Below are 25523 nucleotides of genomic sequence, written 5' to 3'. Positions count from 1 at the left end.
ATGAATGAAGTTCATGAAGCTAGTCTCTGAACCTTCCAGAACAGGATATTTCAAGGTCTCCTGGGGAATTCTGACCTCCAATAGATTAGCTCTGTGATTTGATTTCTGAACTAGTAGCTGGTAGTTGATTCATTTGAACCTCTAAGAAAGCCACCAGAGCAGAGTGAGACATCACTCTGATCTTGAGAAATTTCTTTGGACCCAACTAGACATACTATCTCTTGGGCCTAGACTGGAACTGATTCATTCTCCAAGACATAGAAAAGGATAAGCCATACTCTTTAAGGACAGTTTTTCAAGGGACATGTGCAGGACGCCTGGAGGTCTTTGTCAGTCCATTCTCAAAAGTAACAGCACGCCAAAGGAAGGGTACAAACCATAGGACCAGCAGTTAATTATATGGTTGATAAACATGTTTCAGCTTGAGCTCTCAGATAATGTGTTTCTATGGGTCAACTGGGTAGCCTCTGGTGTGCTGATCTTTGAAACATGGGCATCACAGCCTGACATTTGAGGCTGCTCAGTTCCTTTGGTGTCCACACAGTTTGATATATCTTGCTTCTCACAAAGCCTCCTCCCTTGCGAACCCTAACTGTTCCCAAATATAAATGAGAAAATTAAACATTACCTTGATGAGAAAATAGCACTCTCTCATTGACACTTCCTCGCATACTCACCAATGTGTTAGTTATAGTTTTTAGTAGCTGTTTTTACATTTTTAATTATTTTGTAGAGTTAAAATATGTAATAATGGATAACTGTGCAATACATTAAATACTTATGGGGATGTTGTGCCTTCTGTTATAATATAAAATCCATCTATTCTGGTTGATGGGTTTTAACCTCACACAGAATACTTTAAACTCCATTTGGACTTGTGCCTACAATCACCTTAGCAAAGTCTCTTAAGTAACTGCGCACAGCCTAATTAGTATGCATTATCAATTAACAAACTTAATAGCCGGCAGATTGATTAGATCCTCTGTTGCAGGGGCAGAGCTGAAGCGAAACAGAATGAAAAATCATTGCACGCATACACTGCAGCTTTGTTATTTTCTCAGATCCCCTCCTCCTCCTTCACATTCCTTTAATTAATGCATGCATATGGTTCTGCATATCTGGTAAACCCAAGCTTTTTCTAACTCATAAAGCTCAATCTTAAACAGAGGGAGTCCATGCCTCCCTTTTATTTGGGAGGGGGGTCTGTATATATCATTTTCACCTCTCTTCTTGCCCTTTGTATAGCACTGAATTTTAACGGACGGCTTCTCCCAGACTGATTATCCTCCCGGTGGTGGGAATGAGAGAGGAATACAAAGGTGAGTGGATAGCATGTGCTTTTTAAAACAGAGGACCACTCAGGAGTCACATCGGTGGGGCTTCGACAACCATAAAGTGCTTCCAGCAATTATTTCCAAAAAGAATAGTACAAATGGACTGTCTTGTTACATCTTGTCTATTTTTGATGGACTGGAAATAATATGAATAAATGAAGGAAAATCCACATTTCCTGAAAGCAGGGATCAAGCAGAAAGGAGTTGCCAACCGCACTGTTCATAAAACGCTGGCATTATAAGAATTTTACACCTTCCATAAACATTCAACACAAAACTCTAAAAAGGCTTCTGAAGACATTTCCAGCACCATAAATTGTCACCCTGCAGTGATGGCTTGGGTTTTATTTTTCTATTTTAAACAAAGTAATGGTTCATGCCAGCCTTTTATGTATTAGCTGTTCTTAGGTAGCATATCATTTTGCTTCTAGGGAAGAGTTATAATTAGGTTATGGAGGAGGTCCAGAGAAGTTTTAATTTCTAGTCTGAAGGACACCCCTGTATGTTTGTGGTTTATTGACTGTTCCCTCCAAAATTCTATCAGGGATAATCCTAGGAATCCCAGGTCTAGTCAACTTTTTCTTGACCATCCTCCAGAAGGAAGGGCTGCCTCCCTCTTTGACCCCTCCTCCTGCCATTCCCCCCTTCACTCACCACATTCCGGCCACACTGGCCTTCTCACTCTTCCCGTACACACGAAGCTTTTCTCTGCCTGGGATGGCTGTCCCTACTCTTTGTATGGTTTGCTGTTTTCTTATCTGTAGGTCTCAGCTCAAATATAATTTCATAAAAGAGGCCTTCCCCAATCACCCATTCTAAAGTAATGGCTACTCCCCGTGCCCAACCATCAGTACTCTTCTCATCACTCTATCATACTGATGTCATAGCTCTCCCACTGTCTTACATTATCTTACTTATTTGCCTCTTTATTTAATATTTTCATCTTTTGTAAGAATGCAAGCTTCTCATTAGCAAGGACATCATTGTTCATTCATAGCTGTTTGGCTTCAACACTAAGCACAGTGCCCAGCACATTTTAGGAGCTTAATTAATGTTTGTTGAATGAAAATATGATTAAATAAATAAATAGGGAATGAATGAGGAGTAGGCATGAGTATGTATGTGTACGGAGAGAAGAGAAGAGGGGGTCAATACTGAGCCTAGAGTATACCAACATTTACAAAATGAGCCCATAAGCAAATGACATTTCTAAAGAGAGAGAGAGAGAGACTGAAGCTGGAGAATCCAAGATGGCGGCATAGGTAAGCACCTAAACTGCTGCCTCGCACAACAATTTCAAAACTACAACTAAAAGACAGAACAGACATCATCCAGAACCACAGGAAGGCTGGCTGAGTGGAAATTCTAAAATTAGAAGGAAAGAGGAAAGCTCACAGAGAATCAGAGGAACGGCAAAGGGCTGAGGTACGGAGACGCGCGCAGAGAGGAAGGGCGACTGAGTGCCCAGCTGACTTTCTCTGGCGGGAGGGGGAGGGAAGCCCCCGACTGCACTGAACCCCAGTTCCAACTGCACTGAAACGCAGTTCTGGGCGAAACCCCGTGGACTCAGGCTCATACAGGGGGAGTCTGGACTGTCAGGTAGAGAGAAAGGCACTCCGAGACCCGGGGGAGCCGCAGCGGGTCTGTAGGCGCGCGCACATGAGTGCTCGCAGAGAAAGCTGAATGCGGAGGTTGCCGCAGGCATTCCCTAGTGGAAGGGAGTCGGAAGCTCCTGACTGCACTGAACCCTAGTTCTGACTGCACTGAACCCCAGTTCCGGGCGAGCCCCTGGGGACCCATGCTTTTACGGGGGGAATCTGGACTGTCAGGCGGAAACTCAGGGGAGTCATGGAAGGCAGAAGTCTGGAGGCGTGTGCGCAAGGGCAGGGCTAACGGGAAGCCAAGACTGTCTGCTCCGCCCTGAGACTCCACCCCATCCAAGCTGAGCACAGAGGCTGTTGCAATTTTGCAAGTCTAATCCTATAAGGCTGTCTCCAGCACCGAACTTCTCCCAGCGTAGACACAGCTGATCCTCACAGCCAATTGGCCTGGAGGTCAATTCCTCCCAGTGATACCAACAACAATCAAGACTTAACTACAACAAGGCTGTACACACAGTCCACAAGGGGTGCACCAAGAGTGTCCACCTCAGGTTAACTGGGGAGGCCGACCCACTGGGCCATATAGGAAACCTAGCACACAAAGCCACCCTACCAACTCAGGGAAGCAACGAAAATGCGGAGGCAAAGAAACAGATCCCAAATGAAAGAAATGGAGGAAAATAAACGACTGGATATAGAATTCAAAACTACGGTTATAAGGCTTTTCAAGAATATCCTAGAAAAGGCTGATAAATTTAGCGAGACCCTTGAGGATATGAAAAAGGACCAACTAGAAATTAAACATACACTGACTAAAATAAAAAATATTATACAGAGACCCAACAGCAGACTAGAGGAACACAAGAATCAAGTCAAAGATTTGAAAAACAAAGAAGCAAAAAAAACACTCAACCGGAAAAGCAAAAAAAAGAAAAAAGAATCCAAAAAGTTGAAGATAGTGTAAGAAGCCTCTGGGACAACTTCAAGCGTACCAACATCAGAATTATGGGGGTGCCAGAACAAGAGAGTGAGCAAGATACTGAAAACCTATTGGAAGAAATAATGACTGAAAACTTCCCCTATCTGGTGAAAGAAATAGACTTACAAGTCCAGGAAGCGCACAGAACCCCTAACAAGAGGAATCCAAAGAGGACCACACCAAGACACATCATAATTAAAATGCCAAGGGCAAAAGACAAAGAGAGAATATTAAAAGCAGCAAGAGAAAAATAGTTAATTACCTACAGGGGAGCACCCATATGATTGTCAGCTGATTTCTCAACAGAAACTATGCAGGCCAGACGGGAGTGGCAAGAAATATTCAAAGTGATGAAAAGCAAGAACCTACAACCAAGATTACTCTACCCAGCAAAGTTATCATTCAGAATGGAAGGTCAGATAAAGAGCTTCACAGATAAGAAAAAGCTAAAGGAGTTCATCTCCACCGAACCACTATTATATGAAATGCTGAAAGGTATTCTTTAAGAAGAGGAAGAAGAAAAAAGTAAAGATAAAAATTATGAACAACAAATACATATCTATCAACAAGTGAACCTAAAAATCAAGTGAATTAAAAATCTGAGGAACAAAATAAACTGGTGAATATAATAGAATCAGGGGCATAGAAAGGGAATGGACTGATAATTCTCAGGGGGAAAGGAAATGGGGGGTGCAGGAAGAGACTGGACAAAAATCGTACACCTATGGATGAGGACAGTGGTGGGGAGGTAAGGGCAGAGGGTGAGGTGGGAACCGGGTGGAGGGGAGCTATGAGGGGGAAAAGGAGAAACAACTGTAATAATCTGAACAATAAAGATTTATTAAATTTTAAAAAATAAATAAATAAATAAATAAATAAAATAAAGAGAGAGAGAGAGAGAGAGAGAGAGAGAGAGAGAGAGAGAGAGAGAGAGATACAATTGGCCAATAAGCACAGGAAAAGATGTTTATCTTTAGCCACTAGGGAAATGCAAATAAAAAATCACAATGAGATACCACTTTATATCCACTAGGATGGTTAGAATGAAGAAGACAGATAATAACAAGTGTTAGCAAGGATGTGGAGAAATTGGAGCTCCCATACATGGCTATTGAGAATGTAAAATTGTGCACCCTCTGTGGAAAACAATCTGGAAGTTTCTCAAAGAGTTACCACATGACCCAGTAATTCCATTCTGAGATATATAACCTAGAGAAATGGAAACACAGGTCCAAACAAAAACTTGTACGTGAATGTTCACAGCAACATTATACACAACTAGAGGCCCAGTGCTCAGATTCGTGCACTGGTGGGGTCCCTCAGCCTGTCCTGAACCCTCTCGCAATCTGGGACCCCTTGGGGGATTTCAAATAGCCAGTTTCTGCCCGATCCCTGCAGGCTTGATCCAGACAGGAGGGAGCCCAATCCTGTGCATTGAGCATCTGTCCCCTTGTGGTCGGTGCGTGTCATAGTGACTGGTTGATGGGTTGTTTGGTAACTTAGGCTTTTATATATATAGATAGTCAAAAAGTGAAAACAGCCGAAACCGGTTTGGCTCAGTGGATGGAGCATCGGCCTGCGGACTGAAGGGTCCCAGGTTCGATTCCGGTCAGGGGCATGTACCTTGGTTGCAGGCACGTCCTCAGTAGGGGGTGTGCAGGAGGCAGCTGATCGATGTTTCTCTCTCATCGATGTTTCTAACTCTCTATCCCTCTCCCTTCCTCTCTGTAAAAAATCAATAAAATATATTTTAAAAAAAAAAAAAAGTGAAAACAGCCTGAAGTCCATCAATTGATGAATGGATAAATAAAATGTGGTATGTCTATACAACAGATTATTATTTGTCCATAAAAAGGAATGAAGAATTAACATGCTATATCAGTAAACACTGAAAATATTGTGTTATGTGAAGGAATTCGTCACAAATGACCACTCTCGGAGAGAGAAACCAAGATGGCAGCATAGGTAAGCACCTAAACTGCTGCCCCGCACAACAATTTCAAAACTACAACTAAAAGATAGAACGGACACCATCCAGAACCACAGGAAGGCTGGCTGAGTGGAAATTCTACAACTAGAAGGAAAGAGGAAAGCTCACGGAGAAGGAGTGGCAAAGAGCTGAGGTACGGAGACACGCGCATGCAGAGAGGAAGGGCGGCGGAGTGCCTGGCTGGCTTTCTCTGGCAGGAGGGGGAAAGAAGCCCTCACTACACTGAACCCCAGTTCCGACTGCACTGAACCTCAGTTCCGACTGCACTGAACCTCAGTTCCAGGCGAAACCCTGTGGACCCAGGCTCATACAGGGGGAGTTTGGACTGTGAGGTAGAGAGAAAGGCACCCGGAGACTCGGAAACTCAGAGACTCAGGGGAGCCACGGCGGCAGGGGTCTGGAGGCGCGAGTGTGCACAGGGACTGTCTGCAGAGGTTACCACAGGCTGTCCCTGGGGGAAGGAGTTGGAGGCTCCTGACTGCACTGAACCCCAGTTCCGACTGCACTGAACCGCAGTTCCGGGCGAGCCTCTGGGGACCCACGCTCTTACCGGGGAAGTCTGGACTGTAAGGCGGAAACTCGGGAACCGCGGAGGGCGGAGGTCTGGAGACTCACGCAAGGGCAGGGCTGACGGGAAGCCAAGACTGTCTGCCCTGCCCTGAGACTCCACCCCTTCCAAGCTGAGCACAGAGGCTTTTGCAATCTGGCAAGGCTAATCCTATAAGGCTGTCTCCAGCACCGAAAATCTCCCAGTGTAGACACAGCTAATCCTCACAGCCAACTGGCCTGGAGGTCAATTCCTCCCAGTGATACCAACAACAATCAAGACTTAACTACAACAAGGCTGTACACACAGTCCACAAGGGGTGCACCAAGAGTATCTACCTCAGGTTAACTGGGGAGGCCAACCCACTGGGCCATATAGGAAACCTAGCACACAAAGCTACTCTACCAACTCAGCAAAGCAGTGAAAAATGGGGAGATGAAAAAACAGATCACAAACGAAAGAAAAGGAGGAAAACGACCGACTGGATATAGAATTCAAAACCACGGTTATAAGGCTTTTCAAGAATATCCTAGAAAAGGCCGATAAATATAACGAGACCCTTGAAGATATGAAAAAGGACCAACTAGAAATTAAACATACACTGACTAAAATAAAAAATATTATACAGAGACCCAACAGCAGACTAGAGGAACGCAATAATCAAGTCAAAGATTTGAAATACAAAGAAGCAAAAAACACTCAACCGGAAAAGCAAAAAAAAGAAAAAAGAATCCAAAAAGTTGAAGATAGTGTAAGAAGCCTCTGGGACAACTTCAAGCGTACCAACATCAGAATTATGGGGGTGCCAGAACAAGAGAGTGAGCAAGATACTGAAAACCTATTGGAAGAAATAATGACAGAAAACTTCCCCTATCTGGTGAAAGAAATAGACTTACAAGTCCAAGAAGCGCACAGAACCCCAAACAAAAGGAATTCAAAGAGGACCACACCAAGACACATCATAATTAAAATGCCAAGGGCAAAAGACAAAGAGAGAATATTAAAAGCAGCAAGAGAAAAACAGTTAATTACCTACAAGGGAGCACCCATACGATTGTCAGCTGATTTCTCAACAGAAACTATGCAGGCCAGACGGGAGTGGCAAGAAATATTCAAAGTGATGAATAGCAAGAACCTAAAACCAAGATTACTCTACCCAGCAAAGCTATTATTCAGAATTGAAGGTCAGATAAGGAGCTTCACAGATAAGAAAAAGTTAAAGGAGTTCATCACCACCAAACCAGTATTATATGAAATGCTGAAAGGTATTCTTTAAGAAGAGGAAGAAGAAAAAAGTAAAGATAAAAATTATGAACAACAAATACATATCTATCAACAAGTGAACCTAAAAATCAAGTGAATTAAAAATCTGAGGAACAGAATAAACTGGTGAATATAATAGAATCAGGGGCATAGAAAGGAAGTGGACTGATAATTCTCAGGGGGAAAGGGGTATGGGGGTGCAAGAAGAGACTGGACAAAAATCGTACACCTATGGATGAGGACAATGTGGGGGAAGGTAAGGGCAAAGGGTGGGATGGGAACTGGGTGAAGGGGAGCTATGGGGGGAAAAAGGAGAAACAATTGTAATAATCTGAACAATAAAGATTTATTAAAAATAAAAAAACCAAACAAACAAATGACCACTCTCTTTTGTATGATTCCATTTATAGGAAATGTCCAGAATAAGCCAATCCACAGAGACAGAATCTGATTGTTTACTTGCACTGGGCTTGGAGGAGGGGAAAATAAGGAGTGACTGTTAACAGGTACCAGGTTTCTGATTGGGGTGATGAGAAGGCTATAAAATTGATTTTGGTGATAGTTGAACAACTCTTCGGAAAAACTAAAAACTAGTGAATAGTCTGCTTTCAGATGGGTATTGTCTGTGGATTATATCTCAATAAAGCTGGCATTTTTAAAAAAAATCCCATAAAGGAGATTAGAAAGGAATGGACAGAGATATGATGGAAATTAGAGCATAGGGTATCACAGGGTGTTTCACGAAAGAGAAGGTGTTCATCAGTGGCCAATTCTGCCCGAGATAAGCAAAAAAGGAGTGAGAAGTGCCTGTTGGAGATACAAACAGGAAGAAGCTCAGTGGCTTTGGCAAAACGAGCACCAGAGAGACATCTTTGTCTGGGTTTCCCAGAAACAGACCATAATATAAAATTTATGTGTAAAAGTGTCTTTGAAGACGCAGAGAACATGCTGGTAGGGGAATGTGGAATGATGCAGAAAAGGGAGGGCAATGATGGAGGGTACCTTATTACAGGCAGTCCTCGAGTTAAGTCGGACTGGACGGACTCCACGTACATCATTTTGTGGTTATGTCGCCATCTCCCATTTATTTATATATAAAAAAGTTCCGTCATGTCGACGTATGTACATATGTGCTTTATGTTTTTTATTATTTATTTACCACAAGTAAAGATCAGGAATTGTTATCTTTCTTTTAAATGTATTTTACAGTTTCACTTCATTACTGCTGTGTATGTGCTCCATGTGAGTGACGTAGGTGCTTATGTAGGTGGGTTCCGACTTACGGCGAAAATCCCTTTACGTTGCGCCATAGGAACGGATCTCCTACGTAACCCGAGGACCTACTGTACTAGTGAGAGGACCTACTGTACTAGTGAGAGGACCTACTGTACTAGTGAGTCGGTATCAAGCAGAGCGGAATGCCTCAGGGCCCTCTGGTCCTCACCTGCCGGTGGAGCTGGCCCGTTAGCACACTCCCTCCCGGCCCAGGGTCTGGCTCTCCTGCTGCTCAGGTGCCGGGCACAGGGGCCCTGAGCCTACCTGCTGGCAGAGGCCAGGAAGCAATGGAAGGTGGAGCTCCAGGGAGGCACTGGTGGGTCCGCTCCAGGAGGGCTGGCGGCTTCTGTGGGCAGGGAGCCTGTCCTCCTCCCCTCCCCCACGAGGGAAGGCCGAGAGCGCAGGTGCAGGCGAAACTCCGCTCCAGAGGATTGCTGGGAAGACAAGGGGAGGTTAGCGCGCAGGGGAGGCGGAGGGATGGAAGGAGGGGGGCAGCCTCTGCCCTGAAGCTGGGGCTCTCTGTTGAGAGCCGGAGACTTGGATACGGGTCAGAAGCTCGAGGAGGGTGAAGAGGGCTTCTCCCAGCTGGAGCCGGGCCTTCCTGGCCCAGGGACGCCACCCTCGTCCGGAGGTCACAGCTGGGATAACGTGGTTGGGCAAAGCATGCTTGTGGCGATGCTGGTGTCAACAAACCCACTGCACTGCCTGTTGTGTAAAAGTATAGCACGTACAAAACAATTATGTACAGTACATACTACTTGGTAATGATAATAAACAACTGTTTCTGGTTTATGTAATTACTATACTGTAGTTTTATTGTTATTTAGAGTGTACTCTTTCTACTTATAAAAAAGCTTGCTGTAATGGAGGGACCTGGAGAGTATTATACAAAGCAAAATAAGCCAGAGAAAGACAGGTATCACATGGTCTCACTCATATGTGGAATCTAATGAACAAAATAAACTTTTGAACAGAATAGATCCAGAGACATAGGAGCATGGAACAGACTGTGGAATCTCAGAGGGAAGGCAGGAGTGGGTGGGTGGGAAGAGAGCAACCAAGCAGCTTGTATGCATGACCCATGGATACAGACAGTAGTGGGTGGAGGCCTGGGAGGGGGCCGGGACGGCAGGGCGGGGAACGGACTAGAGTCAATGGGAGAAAAAAGGGAACATATATAATACTTTCAATAATAATTTTTTTAAAAGTTTGCTGTAAACAGAATGACTTGTTATACAGGCAGCAGCCTCACGCACCTCGTGTTTACCATGTCTCCTGATTGCATCATTTTCTCTTTTGCTTGATTTAATCCCATGTTGTTTTGTGTAGTTACACACTGTACAGGCTTGTAGCATAGGAGCAATAGGCTGTATCAGATAGCTAGAAGTGAAGTAGGCTATGCAATCTAGGTTTATGGAAGTGCCCTCTAACAGGGGTCCTCAAACTACGGCCCGCGGGCCACATGCGGCCCGCCGAGGACATTTATCCGGCCCGCCGGGTGCCGCTGCCTGTCTTGCTTAGCAGCCGACTCGTCCCGGGCCCGCAGTGCACATAGGAATTTGTTCATAGTTTTTTTTTAAAACTATAGTCCGGCCCTCCAACGGTCTGAGGGACAGTGAACTGGCCCCCCGTTTAAAAAGTTTGAGGACCCCTGTTCGCACAACGACGAATCACCTAATGATGCATTTCTCAGAACGTATCCCATTATTAAGTGGCACACCAATGTATATATCTCTGCATATCCTCTGTGGAGCCCTTGTGTTTGCCTTTCATATGCTGATCCCACCAGCAATCTGTGAACTTCAGAAGGGTATGGGCCACAGCTATGGAACATCAATGCCCCTCATCTAAGAATTCAGCCTCTAAAACAACATGGAAGATAGTAAAGCTGTTTTAAAAGTTTTGTTTTGTCTTTTTACCCACCTTATGCCTAAATTAATTGAGCTCTGTTCTCCCTGGGGTGGAGCTCTCTCGGTGGGGCTGGGGCAGAGGGAAGTAGCACAGGGGTAGAGAGTGGGCCACAGAAACGGAGGGGATGGGAGGTGAGTCCTGCCCTGTCCTCAGCACCAGGGCATTCCCTGGCCACTGGCCCAGTCACACAGACTCACAGCAGCTATGTGACTTCCTCAAGGGGAGGAACTGTGTCACATTTTGAACCCCCAATGCTCAGGTCTCCCCAGTTCTTATGTTCCCAGTGAATGTTTTTCAGCTAAATTCAACTAATGGGGGTCAGTTGTCCCCCAAGTTTCCTCCTCAGCCAGCCTCCTCCTCGGTCGCATTCTGAGCCTGCTTTTTTTGTTTAGGACCCTTTGCTGCCTTTTATTCAACCTAGACTTACCCCTTCCCACCCCCACCATTCTTCTCACCCTCACCCTCCACACCTACCTGTATGGACTTTGTCCTCTCCAACCTGAGGAGAAACTCACCTTTACTTCTCTGCAGCGTACTCCTTTTCTTCCCCAGGTAACAGCAGCTTTCAGATAATGGCCCTGATGGGTCCCACAATTCTGTATTTCACAGATCATTCATATTTCAAGACAGATTGTGAAATAGAGTTTGCCAACTTAATAAAATATCAAAATTGTCATCCATTATCACCATAACTTCACATGAGAAATAACATATAACAATAGCAAAAAACCAAAAATAATAAAAAAACAACTCCCCTTAATAGGAAGTACATATTTTCAGGTTGAAGTTGGAAGGATGCTTTCCCACAGAGCATGGTTGGATATATAATTTTCTTTTTCTCATTGCAAGGTAGACTGGTCAATATTTTGCTACAGATCAGTGTTGAGAACCACTATCTGGAAGAGAGAGATATTTGGGGCCTAATAAAGTCATAAGTAAACACGTGCTCGAATTATCCAGATGTATGTAGAGTTGGTTTTGATTAACAATATCTACAGCTGATCAAGAAGTCTAGGCCCTTCTTTCCTGTTCTCTACTTCCTAGGACCCTCACCTGTCTGCTCCTCAATTCTGACCCTACATCCCCTAATCCACTTGATTCTTCACTTTTGCTGGTTAACTTCTAGTTCCTTAACAATTTATAATCTTACTGCCAGTATAGGGAAATTAAATTAAGTTTGTGAATATTGTCACAATATCTGGGGATGGGAGGAGGGCCCTGCCCTGTCCTTAGCACCGGGGCATTCACTGGCCCAATCACACAGACTCTCACTATATTCTCAGATATTGTGACAATAGTCAAAAACTATTTTTACTGGTAGAGCAAATGAAATTAGTCACCGGGGTAACTTGTTATGGAGTCTTCCCTTTCTTGGCCTTTGCTTTTGGAGGTAAATATTTAAAAAATAGTCTGCCAGCAACAATGGTCAAAAACTGGTCAACCCAGTAGCAGTGAGTAACCTAGTGCCCAGATTGTGGTCTTAAATACAATTTCCTACTAAAAGAAATCAGTGTCCTTGAGAAGTGACCCATTCTAGCACTGTATAAGCTGAGCCTGGAACAGTTTGTCATATCAGAAAGCAAGACAGCTACCAAAGACAATCAAGGTCACGTCAAAAGGCCCAGTAACAACTTAAAGGTACTCCCACTGACCAAAGATGAAAAAAATCTGAGAATGAAAAAGAATAACAGCCCTGGCTTGATGGCTCAGTTGGTTGGAACATCATCCTATGTACCAAAAGTTGGGGGTTCAATTTCCACTCAGGGCACATACCTAGGTTTTGGGTTTGAGCCCCAGTCAGGGAGCTTACAGGAGGCAACACCTCTCTCTCACATCAATGTCTCTCTTCTCTCTCTCTCACACACACTTCCTCTCTCTCTCAAATCAATAAAACATATCCTCAGGTGAGCATAAAGAAAGAATAACAAGTATAATGTATTGAAGTATATAAAATATATTAAAATCTTTAGTATGTAAAGATAAAAATAATTGATAACTTCAGATGATGCTTGGAAATCTATGATAATAAAAGTATGATATGCAAATTAGACCGGACAGCCAAACGACTTTCCGGACGTCCTTCCAGACAACCTTCCAGACAAAGCTAAGGCTGCAAGGGCCGGCCGAGGTTGTGAGGGGCTGCGAGGGCTGAGCCCCTTGCATGGATTTTGTGGATTGGGCCTCTAGTCTATAATAATAAAAACGAAATATGCTAATTAGATCGGATGTCCTTTCTGACGAAGCCGGGGCTGCAGCCACCAGATCAAGGCAGCCACCAGATCAAGGCAGCCACCGTGGCTATGAAGGCCTACTCTTGCATTAATTTTGTGCATCGGCCTCTAGTTGGTAAATAAGAGGAAAGAATCAAGTATTCATCTTGACTTTTCTGTTCCAACAATACCTCAAGGTAATCAAGTAGTTGTTAAGCTACATAGAAGAAATGTAGCTAATAAATGCAGAAGGAATGATAGAATTATATCACTATTTTGCAAACCCTTGATGAAATAATGGATCTAAACAACAATCCCCAATGGTTGCTCAAACCATTAGGTGAAAGGCCAGTGTGAAACTTTATATGATGAGTCAGGCTAACAATCCCTCAGCCTACTGATCAGTTGTAAAATCACAAGAGGAGAGACATCAGACATTATGTACCTCCTGATGTAATGCAACATCATGTTCAATGAAGTAGTCTTCCGAAAAAAATAGAACCCATATCTGATTAAGGCTCTAGATTTCAGTATGGGACATAGAGAACAGAAGAATATGTTTAACTTTGGAAATGCATTTAGCAAGATCAGAATATGGTAAATTTTATAGGAAAAATAATCTGACTTCCTCTATAAATAACAATAAAAGGGGGGAGAACCTAGAGATTTAAAAATGCTTCGAAGGCATAACAAAATGCAGAGTATGTAATCTGCTTGGATTCTGAATACAAATCAAGTGCAGAAAAGAAGTTATGCTGCAGTTGGAAAAATCTGAGTACCATTAGCTGATTGATGATGTTAAGGAATTATTGTTACTTTTTCAGGTGTGATGATTGTATTGTGATTATTTTTTAAAGAGTCATTATTTTTAGAGGTATATATTGAAGTATTTACAAAATAAAATTTATTATTTCTGTTTTTTTAAAAAACACACAAAAATAGTCAAGGAGGGGATGTGGGAAAGGTGCCTGGGTAAGCAACACTGGTCAGGTGCTGCCTACTGCAGCATGGGCACCTGGGGGGTTTATTATATAGTCTCTCCACTTTTGTGTTTATTGGTAATTTCCCATAATGCAAACTAAAACCTTAGCTTCCCCAGAGTTTTCAGGATTATGCTTTCCTGCCAGAATATGTATATGGTAGGATTACCACCTGTGGGTAAAACCAACAGGTTGCCTTCCATGAACTGATAGTGAACCTGCAAGTCCTTGCTACTTAATTTTAACGTGCCCCACAATTAAGATACCCTGAGGCTCTTTTCAGGAAGACTTCATTGTTTATTTAGTAACATGTAAGTGGAAGTGGGGGCAAAAAGCTAGTTTCTTTTTCAGTCGCTTTGTAAAAACAAAGAGGGGAAAAGGACAAAGCAAGTTTAACACAGGCCTTGTCTTTCTCATTGAAGCAGGTAGGAACACTAACAGTAACAGCTAACACTTCTGAATGCAAGTCACTGTGCTAAGCCAGCTACATTGCATCCAACGACACGCTGAGATAGGTACTATTATTATCCCCATTTCACAGCTAAAGAAACAGGAGTTGAGAGAATTAAAATAGTGCCCTTCTTCCACCCATGAACCTGCTAAACCCATTAGATATATCTGCTTCCTACTCCATGGCCTTTAATTCTGTTCCTTCAGACTCATAATGGCAGCTGCCACATTCGAGCACCCATTATGTTCCAGTAACATGTCATTTACTTACAGCAATTCACCTTACTCCTCACTCAAACCCTGGGAGTGGGGGGTGGTGGTGGGGCCTATCCCCTTCATTTTTTTAGATGAAGAAACCAAGGCTCAGAGAAGTAACCTGCACAGGACAACAATGCCAGCAATGGATTAGGGTTTCAAGCAGACCCCAAAGCCTGCCTCTTAATCACTACCCTGCTATCTATGGCTCAAATGGTTCCCCCTCTGCCCCCCACTACACTGCTTGTTCCCTCACTTTGGTTCCAATGCCGTTATATCACGCAAGCTTATTGAGGGTAGGAATGGTGTTCATTCAGCAAATACCAGTCAGGCACCCATGTCCAAGCACCAAATCTTCCACAGAGCCTAGCACTCACAACTGTCATCTGAACAGCATCACAGTCCTTAAGATAAGGGTGAGACAAACCACTATTTACAGTCAACATTTTAAAAATATAGTATGTTGGAGAGCATTATGCTAAGTGAAATAAGCCAATCAGAGAAAGATAAATATCACATGATCTCACTCATTTATGGAATATAATGAACAACATAAACTGATGAACAAAAACAGATCCAGAGACAGAGAAGCATCGATCAGACTGTCAAACCTCAGAGGGAAGGTAGGGGAGGGTGGGGGTAAGGGGAGAGATCAACCAAAGGACTTGTATGCATGCATATAAGCCTAACCAATGGACACAGACAACAGGGGGGTGAGGGCATGCGTGGGAGGGGATGGGGGGTCATGGGGGAATAAGGACACATATGTAACACCTTAATCAATAAAGAAATAAAAATATAGTATGTAATTATTCCTCACCCCACCCCAATTTTTACCTAAATAAAACAGTATCCATTACACTGGAAATCATTGTTTTGGGTATGTTACAGCCAGAGCAAATGTAAAATTTCACCAGGACTGGCCAATGGTGCAAAACTCTGAACATTCATGTGGTATGGGGACAGGTTAGGGTCAGAAACCTGTGACTTTTTGAGGCAGAGAAAAGCCAGGAGGCCCTTAACCGTGTTCTTTCACTGGAGTTAGCACTTTTCTTCTAGAGTCTTTAAAATTATAAATAGCCACTCTAACCCTTTTTAATGTAACACTGCTGAAAATATATAATTGTTCAAAGTGGGAAAGGGAAAAAAAAATCACTCTTCATTATTTAATGCAAATGAACCAAATTGGAAAAATTTGGTTCATTTGCATTAAATATGCAAATATTTGTTTCCTCCTCTGAAAAATCTATGTCTCTTATTTTTACCATTCTCAGTCCCTTGTTTTATATCATTTACACTCAATTCAGAAAATGCCTGTCTAAATTCGCTTTCTTAGCTTAAGTCACTAACCCCTTGTTCTTTGTATTTGACACTAAATCAAATAGCCTTGAAACAATTATCCTCTCTATTCCCTTCAGAATTGTCTATACTTTAATGAGTTCCCACTTAATATCCTCTTTGCCAAAGAATACCACTCTGAATAGCTAAGATCCTTAAATCTCCGTGTGGATCCCTCTGCCCTCTGCTGTACCTTCTCCATTTCTATAATATCCTTTTGTAATAAGGTCTCTGGAACTGTGCATAGTATTCCAAATTTGGCCTTGCTGGTCCTCACAAAGAACCTGGATAATTCCCTGGATTTATAGTCAATCCTCTTCTTAAGTATCTTCAAATGGGGCTCTTACACTGTCTTTATTGCCATTAAACTCTGAAAACTTAAAATGTTGAGTTTCCTTCTACTCCCATTTTATCCATCCAAATTTCTAGTTTTCAAGTGCACTAGGGAATTCTGGACCATTCCCACAATTAAATATATACTTTAAAAAAATGCTTCTGAGGCATATCACATCAGAGAGTAGGAGCTACAGACTCTTTCTTTGGGGAGCCAGTGACTAAAAAGGGGACCCTTCCTTGGGGAGATTAACACTGGGTTTGTTTTGCACAGATCCTATCCCTTACTCCTCCCTAGAGCCTCCTTCAGAGAACACATAGATCTAAATTTGAAGACCAGGATGGAGTGGAAGAGAAATAGCACAGGCTACTCAAAGATGTACATTCTTTTTTTAAAAAAATATATATTTTATTGATATTTCACAGAGAGGAAGGGAGAGGGATAGAAAGCCAGAAACATTGATGAGAGAGAAACATCGATCAGCTGCCTCCTGCACACCTCCTACTGGGAATGTGCCCGCAACCAAGGTACATGCCCTTGACCGGAATCGAACCCAGGACCTCTCAGTCCGCAGGCCGACGCTCTATCCACTGAGCCAAACCGGTTTCGGCGTCAAAGATGTACATTCTTGAGTAGAACATTTGGTGAATTAGGTCTTTGAAAAGATCTCTAGGGGCCAAAGAATACAGATGCTTCAAATGGTTTTGCATCTAATCTCAAACAGGCATATCTGCACACACACACACCTACATAAATGCACACACTTTCTATATCCCAGTTAGTCATTCTTAAACATGATCTCAGCCCTCTTTGGGTTTCAGTCTTATGTGGGAGACAGATATTAATGGTATGAACAACTAAAGGAGTATACAAAATGAAATAAGCTTTTATAGGAGCCTGATCCAGTCTGGGGGATTAGGAAAGCCTCCCCTAAGGAACTGATACTTGAACTGACATGGGAGTATGCATAGAGTTCTCTAACTGGCTTGAAGGTGAGGATGGGCTGAGCATTCCAGGGAGTGTGAACTACTTGTGCAAAGGCCTTGTGGATTTTTTGGAAAATGAAACAGTGCCAGTTTGGCTGAAGAGCAGATTGAATTAGAATGGTATAAGAAATGCTCCAGATAGGTAGGGCCAGACAATCTAAGGCCGTGGTAAGGATTTTTTTTCCTATGAGCAATGGGGAACCACTGAGGATATGAATTAAGGGAGTGTTTTGAAAGCAGATTTGTGTTTTGAAACGTTCTTCTAGGCTGGCTCATGGAGAGTGGATGAGGGTGTGGCAAATACCTGGGATGTACTATGTCACATCCCTCTGGCCACCTGACTTGGTGGACAGTTCCATGCACTAATGCCAGTATCCCACATTGAACATGTGCAGAAGGGTTTCTACACTCTGCTTTCTCCTGAGCTGCAGAAGGATGTTCATCTGCAAGCAGGTATACACCAGAAATGTCCCTACACGCAAGCCCAATCAGTGAGGGACCAGATGAGTGGATAGATGCTCCAGTCTCCCCATTGTCTGGAGCAACAATTCTGAGGCACACTCTGCATGGCTCCTGAGAGGATCCCCAGTGGGACTGAGCCTCAGCTGCCAACTGTAGTAGCCAACTATTTTGCAAACATGTATTGCTTTCTTCCTTCACTACCTTACTTTCTCCTCTACTTCACTTCTGCTTCCTGTGCTCACCTCCCAAATCAGCTACTATACCCAAGTCCTTGTCTCAAGTCTGCTTTGGGTGGAATTGAAACTAAGACAGAGTGCTAAGTGGATGGAACTGCAGCGTTAAAGATCCAGCTGTGAAGCTGCTTATGTAATGGAAAACCAAACAAAATCCAAATTGCTTTGTATGGTGTTCCGGTCATCTACTGCTGTGTGATGAATCACCCCAAAACTTAGTGGCTTAAAACAACAACAATTATTTTGCTATTATTTACTCACAGTTCAGGTGGTTGAGAAAACTCAGCTAGACAGTTATTGTTTGGAGTCACTCACCTGATTGCAGACAGAGTGGCTAAGGATGGCGTCATCTTTAGGGCTTCCTGACTCATATGCTTGAAAATTGATGTTGGCTGCTAGTTGTGATTTAGCTGAAAAATCTACACATGGCCTCTCCACCTGGTCTGGGCTTCTTAACAGCATAGTGACTGGGTTCCTAGAGCAAGCATTCCAAGAGAGAGTGCCAGAGGAGCTGTCATCTTTTCTAATCCAGCCTCAGAAGTCATACAGCGTCATTTCTGTTGCATTCTATTCATTCAAAGTGAGGGACTAAGGCTAGCCCATATTTAAAGGGAGGGAAATGAGATTCTACATGTTAATGGGAGGAGTATCAAAGAATCTGATATGGTAACATGCTTTGAGAGTAGAGCCTATAAATGAATTCCCAGCCTAGTTTTATATCTGTTGTCAAGACACTCATAAGAGAGGATTTAGCCTTTCAGGGAATGCTTCTGTGAGGGTCTGATATTTACTCAACACATCAGGACACATGGCTGAATCTGCCTCTCTAAATTGCTCCTGCTCATTATGTGGGAGATTGCTGCTTGGTACTAAAGCAGGGAGGGAAGAATTGGAGCTGTTTATCCAAGAGTGAGGGGTATCAGGGAAATCAGGCAATTTCTTTTCTATGATATAGGCTGCTTAATCAAGAGAAAGTAGAAGGAAAAATGTATTAATGACATATTCAAGTTTTTGAAATTGAACTTAAAAATAGCCTTGGTTAATGATTTATTTTTCAACATGAAAATTCTCTTTATATTGACTATTTGGCTCTCACAAATGTCAAGCCATTTATTCTATGGTTAAGCTGCCCATATTTTCATGAAAATATTTCCTTTTAAATGTTAAAAGATATCAACCCTGAAATCAATTCATTTTCTTCTTGTGCTAAAAATGAGAATATCATAGCAGAACACAGTCTAATTGATGCTAACAGGGATCAGTGAAAAAAAAAGGAGATCCTAAGTCTTCTATTTGATTTTCCTTTTAAGACTCACAATTGAATAATAGTAGCTATTTTGAATTCATCTATGCTCATTGACCTAACTTGTCAGAAATCAATTAATAATCAATCAATATGTTCTTTGAACTATGCAATGAATTTGAGAACACTCAATTCAAATTCTAGTATGATCACAGTGACCCTACTCCAGCCACTTATCCTTAGTTAAATTGCTTCTCAGTTTCTTCATCTGTCAATAATGGCACTGATGCTTTTGCCGTCACAAAAATAAATTGATTTACAAAGCATAATCCCTAATGTCTAGTTATGTTCTCTTGATATTCTCTACCTATAATTCCAGAAGTAGCTAAGAAGGAAAAAGAAAAAGGGTAGTGTAGATTCAACTTGTAGATTTACTCTGACTCGTGAACACTGATGTCTCAGATATCATATAGGTAGTTGGGTCTTTTCCATTAAAAAAACCAACAACACCCTATTTATAATTTAAGACAACTGCTGGGTAACAAAATACCCCAATATTTAGTAGCAAAGAACAATACTTTATTATTAGTTTTATATACATCATGATTTTGTGGTGAGGAATTCAGACAGGACAATGAGGATGGCTCATCTCAGCTTTATGATGCCTAGAACTTCAGCTGGGATAACTTAGAGAAGTAGGACTTGGAAAGCTGGTGGCTGACTGGGGCTTTGTCTCTCTCTTTCTCCCTCCCTCTCTCCTTCAAGATACATAACTGAATTTGTTCCTCCACCTATCCTTTCCATATAGCTAGCCTGGGTTTACTCACAATATGAAAGTCTCAGGGTAGTCACATTTCTTACATGACAACTGAGAAACTGTCTCTAAAAAAGAGTATGCCCATGAACAGAAACCAGAAGATATAAGTTAAAATGTTGTCCCAAAGCAACACAGTGCTAACTCCATCATATTCTATTGGTGAAAGAAGAATCCACACAGATTCAAGAGGAAGGACGACAGACCCCATGTATCAACAGGAAGGGTTTTGAAGAATTTAAGCCACCTTTATATACCACACTTAATTATATTCAACAATGCCTTACAATGTAGCAGGTATTCTATAGCTTCTGATAATGGAAGAGGAGCCCTTATTGGAACAAGCCTGTTGTTATCTTTGGCCCAAAGATAACAATTATGAACACTGGACAAAATATAAACAAATACCTAAGTGGCATTGAATAGCAACCAAAAGCAGACACTGGAAGGGAGCCAACAATTGGAGGAAGGAAAGGCATGGGTGAATTTTTTATGATTTTTTACTTATGAGTAGGTCCTAGTGAGTCCATGCTGAGCAGGGCAGCTACCACTAGAATAGAAGGTCTGATGTCCTACTGGCATAAAAAAAATAAGAGGAAATAGTTCAGAGGTACCACAGCAGCCTAATAAAGAGAGAGCCTCAAATTTTGTGTATAAACTCTACCCAATTCTCTAGCTGACCACTGAACTACTCATATATAAGGCAGACTGCAAGCAGTCCAGATAAGACTGAAAGTGCTGAATGAGATTTCAGCTGCTGTCTAGCCAAGTTATCGGCCCGTTTTATTAAAATAAAAAGCAATAACTTTCAGAAGGGCAAAACAGAATCCAGGGTCTTTATAGTGTATCACTCAATGTCCAGAATATAATACAAGTGTATAAATACATTAGAAAATGTGATCCAGACTCAAGAGAAAATGAAATCATTGAAGATCAACCCAAAGATGTCCCACATATTGAAATGAGCAGGCAAGGAGTTTAAAACAGCTATTATAACTATGCTCAAGGACATAAAGGAACATAGCTTTTAATGAATGAATAAACAGGAAATCTCAGCAGAGAAATAGAAACTATAAAGAAAGAACCAAATGGAAATCTTAGAAATGAAAAATAAAATATCTAAAATAAAAGTTCACTGGTTGGGCTTAGAAGAAGAATAGAGGTGACAAAGGGAAGAGTCAGTGAACCTGATGACCAATCAACAGAAATGACTCATTCTGAAAAACAGAGAGAGAAAAACAAAACAAAACAAAAAAACATGAACAGATCCTTAGGGAACTGTGGAACAATAACAGCAAGTTTAACACATATGAAATTACAATCCCAAAATTTGAGGAGACAGGGAATAGGGAAGAAAAAATAATGACCAAAATTTCCAAAATCTGGTAGAAGTTGTAGATTTACAAATTCAAGAAGCTCAGTGATTCACAAAATGGATAAAATTATAATCAAACTTCTGAGAAAATGAGATAAAGAGAAAACCATGAAAGCTGCTACAGAAAAATAACAAAGAAACAGTAATAAGAATTAAGACTGACTTTTGTCAGAAACAACAAAGGCCAAGAGAAATCTTGAAAGTGCTGAAATAAAACCATCACTGTCAACCCTGAATTCTATACCCAGTAAAAATATTCTCTAAGAATGAAGAGAATATAAAGAAAAAAACAATAGAACGCCAAAGGAAATGATACATTGCTAACTCTACTTGAACTTACTAATAGTTAGTTAAATTTGGGTATAAATATATTTTTGTCAAGCCCTATTTCTACCCCCTTTCTTTTCCTGTGTATCAGAGCATTGAAAGCTTATGATTGAATAGTAATAAAGAGCTATAACTTTGAGCAAATACTCTGTGCCAGGATCCTTCTATGGATATTATATTTAATTCTGATCCTTATCAACAGTTGTGGATGTTATTATCAGGATAAAATTACAGATGAGCAAATAGTCAGGGAAGCTAATTACCAGTAATGTGTCCAAGGTCACACAGCTAGTTAGTGTGACCCAGGCCCAAGTAGTGGTCCTTGCCCTCCTTGAATAATATTTCATGGACATTTATATATAGCTTGAAAATTGACAAAGTCCCTTATGAACCCTTTCTAAAAATCTTTCTTACACTATTTAAGGAGCTAACATTTTATTTTAAAGGCAAACATAAAAAATTTCGGGTTAGCACCCTGATAGTCTTTCAATTGTCTGCAAACTGCCTGCCTTCTCCCTTTCCCCACATGCTCCTTCCTTTAGCAATAGAGAACCCCCAACAGCCCACAACACAACTGCTGTTTCAGCTGGGCACAGAGCTGCTCAACTAGAGACTGTATCTCCCAGCCTCCTTTGAAGCTAGGCCTGGGCCATGTGATCAATTTGGGGCAAATGGCATATGAGTGAACACAAGTATGACCAGTCAACTTCTGGTCAGGTTCTTAAAGAAAAATGCACTTGCCTTAGACCTTCTATTCCCCCTTTCCCAAGGGCTGGAAAAATGCAACGTGAGCCTCTGCTTTGGACCTGGAAATCGAAGCCATGTGTGAAAGGCGGCAGGAGAGCCAGTCTGTGTACCAGCCCTCAAAGCTGCTCTGAATGGCTTACTGCTGGACCAGGCATGGAATTCCCATATAACAAGGTAAACAAACAAAAGGTTAAAAATTTCCAAGACATTTATTGAAAACCTGGGCATGTGGCCATGTCTGTGACTTTGGCATTGTATTCACCCTACTTTAGAGATGTGTCCCCATTTCTAAAGTAGGGTTGTCATTTTACTTTCCTCACAGGGCTGGCCTGAGGGTGGAGTAAGATAATGTGTATAAACAGCCGCACAGTGCCTGGTACAGAGCAAGAGCCCACACATGCTACATTTATTGTGTGTCATGGACTAGATTTGAATATAGACACAGCCTTTTCCTTTATATACTGGGTGCCCTCAGACACTGAAGAGAATACCTGGTTAATGAATGCTGTTGATCTAAGAACAGACAGAGGAATTTGTAGATGCTAGGACTTGTGGTAACGATATCATAGGGTATTGTAACCTTTATTTGACAACCCTTCTTTCTCACCATTTTCAACTCTTCATCTCCCTTAAAAGAATGGATGATATTTTTAAAAAAAACAAACATTTTCTTCTATAGTTGTGAGGGATATATATATATATATAAATATTCAGAATATTCAGGGATATATATATATATATATATATATATATATATATATATTCAGAATTAATTCTTAGAAAATTAATACCTCATTTTGGGGCCAGCTCACTACTAGATTACTAGGATGATAAACTCCTATTGGTAAAAGAATACTATTTTCTTACCAAATTACTAGAGCTTCCCCACCCTAACCTTAGCTTCTCTCAATTCTCTTTCAAAAGAATATGTAATGTATTTAGAAGGTGACAGTATGGTGTGACTGCTCAACATTCAATTCGTGTCTTCAGCACCAACAGAGGAAAGGTTAGAGATATAAGGGCAGCCCCTTGTTTATTGCAATTTCACAGCAGTGGCAAATGCCACAGAACTCGGGCTAGCAGCAGGAATTAGTTAAAATCTGGCAGCAAATCGTCCTTTCCCCTCACTGCTTCATATCTTTTCGGAGTGGAGATATATGTTAATTTGTGAAAATGAGGACTAAAAGAAGGACAAGGAGAGGAGGGCTTGGGAGAGCTAGGGCAGGGAGGGAGCCAGATTAGTCAATGAGGAGGAGAAACCAGAGAGAAGGAATGAGAAAAAGGGAGAGAAGAGAAGAAGGGGCAGAGGAGAGCAATGTACAGTATGGGTAGAGGTAGACTTGCCTTTTAAAAGACAAGGGGGAGGAGGAGTAATGCACATGAAGAAGAGGAGTCATTTCAATTTTCTCTCTCTGGCAATGATATAAGAAATGGGGGAGATATATAGTAATAATCTCAAAACTAATAAAGCAGACAAGTCTGAGTCTAGACTTTCTTTTTAGATTTGGAAAATTCAAAAGAGCACTATTTGTATCAATTCTAAAGTGGTCATTTTCCTGCCTCTCCTCCTCCCCCATCCTGCTTCCAGGACCCTTAAGTCTAGGGATAAGTCAGAAACTCCAACTCCTGAACCCTAAACACCAACTTTCCAGTGGGCTTACTTACCCTGGATTGGCCAGGACATTGGGATAGTTTAAGTGAAGGAGGTGCTGGGAAACTGGGTCATATGTTGGTGGAACCCTTGTGCTATGGGGCCCTGATGTTAAGAACAAGATGTGGTACATATATACAATGGAATACTACTCAGCCATAAGAAAAGATGAAATATTGCCACTTGGACAACATGGATACTTGAGAGTATCATGCTAAAAATCTGTATAATTTTATTAACCAATGTCACCGCGATAAATTCAATTTAAAAAAAAAAAAAAAGGCCTCTTGCCCTGGCCGGTTTGGCTCAGTGGATAGAATGTCGGCCTGCGGACTGAGGGGTCCCAGGTTCGATTCCGGTCAAGGGCACATGCCCGGGTTGCGGGCTCGATCCCAGTGTGGGGGGGCATGCAGGAGGCAGCCGATCAATGATTCTCTCTCATCGTTGATGTTTCTCTCTCTCCCTCTTCCTTCCTCTCTGAAATCAATAAAAATATTTTTTTTTAAAAAAAGGCCTCTTGCCCTGGCCGGTTTGGCTCAGTGGATAGAGTGTCAGCCTGGGGACTGCAAGGTCCCAGGTTTGATTCTGGTCAAGGGCATGTACCTTGGTTGCGGGCACATCCCCAGTAGGAGGTGTGTAGGAGGCAGCTGATCGATGTTTCTAACTCTCTATCCCTCTCCCTTCCTCTCTGTAAAAAAAAAAAAAAAAAAAAAAAAAAAAAAAAAAAAGGCCTCTTGCCTACTAGAATTCCCCCATTACCTGAGGTCACTGCCTCTATGCCAAAGGCCTTGCCAGCCCCGCCTCCCAGGGCAGGCGGGGGCGGGGGGGGGGGGGTTTGCTGCTCAGTTGCTACAGAAAAGGCAGGGTTAACTTGCCTCTCACTCTGTCATTCCATGGTAGGAAGAAAGTAAAAGAAAAATGCAAAACTTGAGAGAAAAAAAGGGACTTGAAAACTCAAGGATGACATTAGACTGTGAAATCTGAACCCCAATTTCTAGTCATTTCTCTTACTAGTTCTGGCTCAGCAATCATGAAACGATTGCCTTTGGAACAAACAATTTATCTTTCAACAACTATTCCAGGTTCAAGAAGACCTAGAACAGGGGAGCATTAATGTTTAAGGAAGCGCATATGGCTCTATCTTCTTTCCCAATTTAAAAGAATTGTATTGACAAAAGTTTCTGATGAACAACTTTGGTTAGTGTCTGGGCTGGCTTG

This window comes from Plecotus auritus, assembly GCF_963455305.1.
Source record: "Plecotus auritus genome assembly, chromosome: 7".
NCBI lineage: Eukaryota > Metazoa > Chordata > Mammalia > Chiroptera > Vespertilionidae > Plecotus > Plecotus auritus.
Note: the sequence above shows the minus strand (reverse complement) of the source record.